This window comes from Vombatus ursinus, unplaced genomic scaffold (assembly GCF_900497805.2).
Source record: "Vombatus ursinus unplaced genomic scaffold, bare-nosed wombat genome assembly UNPS02014774.1, whole genome shotgun sequence".
In the NCBI taxonomy this organism is placed as follows: Eukaryota; Metazoa; Chordata; class Mammalia; order Diprotodontia; family Vombatidae; genus Vombatus; species Vombatus ursinus.
The window spans coordinates 17,850,883-17,855,531 of record NW_020954552.1 but is presented as its reverse complement, the minus strand read 5'-3'; the positions used below and the strand labels follow the sequence as shown (position 1 = coordinate 17,855,531).

Below are 4,649 nucleotides of genomic sequence, written 5' to 3'. Positions count from 1 at the left end.
CTCTCTGCTTTTCCTTGGAATTTTAAGGGGAAAAAACAACAATCAACTTATGAAGGAGAGGTCTTAAGATATTATTTCTGTGGTTATTTAAGAATTTGTGTTTTGTCTGACAGTAAAACCTATTGTTTTAACCTGATCTAATCTCTATTGCACCTAAGTCTTTAAGCTTTATTACTAAACTTTAAAGGTGGTCTGCCTGAGTTTGTTTCCTGATATCTACTGTCTTGGTCATGTGTCTTCTGATGAGTAAACAAGATTTAAGTCCAAGTTACCTTCCAATACAAAAAGCCAGCCACCTAGTTTCTTTGCTAGAAGAAAATGAGAAATGCCTTTGCATGGGGTATTGTTTACTATACATATGGGGGAGGAATTCTTTGTTCATTCAGCACATCATCACCAAGGCTGACCCTTTCAATTTGCAGGTGAGGAAGTGGAAGTCCAGAGAGGTTAGGAAACTCTCTAGTTTTGCTGCATCACTCTCATTAGTACAAGAATGCTGTAAACATTGGGCTTTGTTAACTTGTGGTAGCTACTAACTAGCTGTGTGACTTTGGACAAGCCGCCCAAGTATCAGCTTCCTGAACTGCAGAATTAGGTAGGGTGTTGGACTACATTGTTTGCGTGATCTTCCAAGTCTCTTTGGGCTCTAAGATTTTATGATTCTACAGGTAATTCTCTATACCAATGAAATCAAAGGTCCGTCCAGTTTGTATCCTGTCAGGTGAAATAAAGAACAGGGAGACTATTTTCTTTTTTCTCTTTTCTTTTGTTACATGAAAATTTTTTACTACGACAAAACACATCATACAATTTTTATGATCTTGGTCGTTCCTTCTTGCCTTTGTACAAGGCCAGAAGAGAAACATTTGCAACTTTTACAACCTTGAATCTGACTCCAGGAATATCACCAACAGCATGACCTTTTCAACCAAATCCAGCAACCAAAACTTCATCATTTTCCTCAATAAAGTTCAAGCAGCCATCATTGGGAACAAAGGCAATGATTTTTTTGCCGTTCTTAATCAGCTGGACTCTCACACACTTCCTGATGGCAGAATTGGGCTGCTTGGCTTCCACATCAACTTTTTCAAAGACAATCCCTTTTGGGTGAGATACTCCTCCAAATGGGTTGGCCTTCAAGGCAGTGCCCAAATGAGCTTTCATATATTGTTTGTCATGCCACTTTTGGTCTCTCCTGTGGCTTCAGAGCTTTCAAGCAGTATGAAGACCATGGCACTTACCCATACTACTACCGTCCGGGCCAAGAGGAAAGAGAGAAGGCCAGACTATTTTCAACAAAGGAGCTTTCCACCATCATTAAGGAGCTCTGGCAGAGAATCCAAGATCAAGAGGTATTCCCTATAGATAGCAAGATCCTTGAGATGCTCTTTATGTTGTCTCAAGCTCCAGAATATTTCAGTACTTCTTTTATTTATTTATTTATTTATTTGTTTGTTTGTTTGTTTGTTTATTTGTTTATTTATTTATTTTTAGTTTTCAACATTCACTTCCACAAGATTCTGAGTTCCAAATTTTCTCCCCATCTTGTCCCTCCTCCCAACTCAAGATGCATGCATTATTCTTCCCCTAATCTGCCCTTTCTTCTATCTCCCCCGCTCTTCTCTTATCCCCTTCCCCTTCAGTTTTCCTGTAGGACCTGATAGATTTCTATACCCCATTTCCTCTATATCTTATTTCCCAGTTTTCATGTGAAAACAAATTTTTTTTTTAACATTTGTTTTCAATACTTTGGGTTCCAAATTTTCTCCCTTCCTCCCTCCCCACCCACCCTCATTGAGAAGGCAAAGAACTAGATACAGGTTATAATTTCAGTACTTCTTGCATAAGATCTATCACCACTTAAAAAAGTTTGGCTTACCCATCTACATAGGAAAAATCAGGTGGATGAAGAATGAATGCCATGACATTAGATAGATGATGAATACAGCTTGTCTTGTCCATCAAGATATATATTTTGAGCAAACACTGCAGTTGGACAATGAGTTGGGCCTGGAATTAAACAGAAGGAAGAAAACAGAGTGGGTTACCTTTAGGAAGCAGTTCTTTAATAACTCCAAATTTCTCCCTGAAACAAAAGTCCATCTTTTTAATATCTCTATTACATAGGTAATGTTGTTATCATGAAATAGTATAGTCTTTGAAGAATTAAAAACAAGTATCATCCAAAGGACATTGGAAAGACATTATGGTAGGTGTGAACAGACTACAATTGCTTCTAGCTCTTGCTTATTTAGTCCGTCCCATTGATCTGCTTTTATATTTTTAAATTCGTTTGAAAGAATTTCAGTGGTGATTATTTTTTATATTCTTCCCTGAAAAAGAATAACAAAATTTGAGAGTTGGAAGGGTCCTCAGTGGCTATCTACTACAACCCATCCTGGAAAGAAATCCCCTCTATAATATGCCCAACATATGGATATCTAGGCTCTACTAGAAAACCTCCATGGATTGGGAACCCAACATGCCTCTGGGCAGCCCATTCCACTTTAGGACAGCATTCATTTTGTTTGGAAGTTTTTTCTGACATCGAACCTAAATCTGCCCCTTTGAAACTTCTACCCATTGCCTCAATGTGGGAGGGGCATGGTCTGACCTGCATTTGGAGAAACTGGAGAGCTGAGTAGAGGATAGATTGGAGTGGGGATGATGAGGATGGGATCTAGACCCCAAAAAGGAAACCCTGGACTTTCCAAATCTCTGGTTCTGCTGAGGCTATAATTCCATACCTCCCTAAGGCCCCAGGTCACTTCCCACCCTTAATCCTATCTAGGCTCCATTCTGTCTGGGCCACCCCTGGAGTTCTATTCCTCATAGACTACTTGGCTACTCCCAGATCACTCCCATAGTCTTTCTGTATATAAGGTCCATCTTGTCTCCATTAAGATGCTGGGATTCTTATAATCTAGCCACTGCTCAGATTCTTAAAATCTAGCCAATAGCTTACTAATGTCCAGACTCCTTAAGAGTCTGCTCAATATAATGGATGTTCTAATAAACTTTGTCTTTGTCTGAAAGAAGGCTTGGGTCGAATTCTTTCAGGCAGGACCACATGTTGTGATTTTGGGACCCCTGAACCCCTAAACCCCATCAGGGAGAGAACTGAGGCAGGGAGAGCAATCAGGTTATTGCAATAGTCCAGACATGAGGTGATGAGTGCTAACACCAGGGTCATGACCATGTTAAAGAAAAGAAGGGACCATTTTTAAGAGAAGCTGTTATGTTGGGATGAGAAAGAGTTGAGAAGTGGAGAATGACAAGTCATGGTAATGTAATTCCTCCACACATAATGATTAATGACCTCATTTTCCTAAAATGGCATCTTTGTTGTTACATGCCATCCAGGCTTATTCTAAGACTTCAGAAAACATTAGGATTAAGAGCTCATGTCAGTCTAAGATACACACCACAAAATTATCTGAAAAGCAGCAGTTCAAGCTGGCAAAGCTGTTGCATTTGGCTGGCTGAATCATATGGTAGACACCTTCTGAATGCTAGGGAAGATCTGTCTGAGCAGTTTAGCCCCCAGCTGCTTATCTCACTCCTGACCTTCAGAAACTGTAATCTCCAGAGGAACCTTGAATAACAAAACTTGTTCGGGAAGGACTTGAAGATTAGAGGTGGGGACAGATCCCTATTTAATACAGGCCAGAGAACTCCTTTGCTCCAGGGTCTGACTTGTAGGATGGGGCAGTTTGGTTCTCCCTCCAGAGAGAAAAGTCCTCTCTTCTACCCAGTCAAGGACCTAGACCCCAAATCCCCAGCCTTTAGTGCTAATCATAATAGTAGCACTTATATAGAGCTTTAAAATTTGCAAAATGCTTTGCATATGTTAACTCATTTGATCCTTACTACAATTCTGGGAGGTAGTTGCTATTATTATCCTCGTTTTACAGATGAGGAAATTGAGGCACAAAGTAATTTGCTGAGAGTCACACAGTTTGAGACAGGATTTAAACTCAGATCACCTTGAGTCCCAAGTCCTGAGCTCCATCCTCTTCTTTTTGCCTGCCTCCCCCAACGGGCTTGTTGTGGCTGTACACCACCTGGAAAGAGAGTGCCTTGTTCTCTGGACCTGGGAGGATGCCTGGGATCTGTATTGATGGTGGATTCCTCCAGACCTGAAGGTCTCTTATTTCACCTCACTCCGAATTTACTCCTGGTGCAGAAATTCCAGGTTATGCTCCTGGGCGGGAAGGACTGTGGCTTTTCATATATCATTGACCAATGTATGTTTTCTTTCTTCAGTACTTAGGTGGTCTCATTCATGATCCTCTTTCTCATCCCTGTGGCACCTCCCAGTTTCCTACAGATCACAAGCTTTCTAGGCTTTCTCATTTTATGCAGGTTTTGACCAAGTCCTTCAACAAATCTTCCCTAAGGGAAAAAATTTAGAACTCAAAAATCCTTTAAAAGTGAGTGTTGAAAATGAAAAATAAATTTAAAAAAAGAAAAAAAAACAAATTTTCCCTAAGGGATCTTTAGAAACATTTTTCTAGGCCTTTTCATATTTCATGGATACCAGTATACCAATTGGTATAGCCATCTATCATTCCTCACTCTTGGTCTGCCCACTTCTCACACACACACACACACACACACACACACACACACACACACACACACACACA

General features: G+C 40.3%; 1 pseudogene; it reads right to left on the bottom strand.

Annotated features, from left to right (window-relative positions):
• Positions 1 to 813: 813 nt before the first annotated feature.
• LOC114044679 lies at positions 814 to 1,278 on the bottom strand (annotated as a pseudogene).
• Positions 1,279 to 4,649: the final 3,371 nt, after the last annotated feature.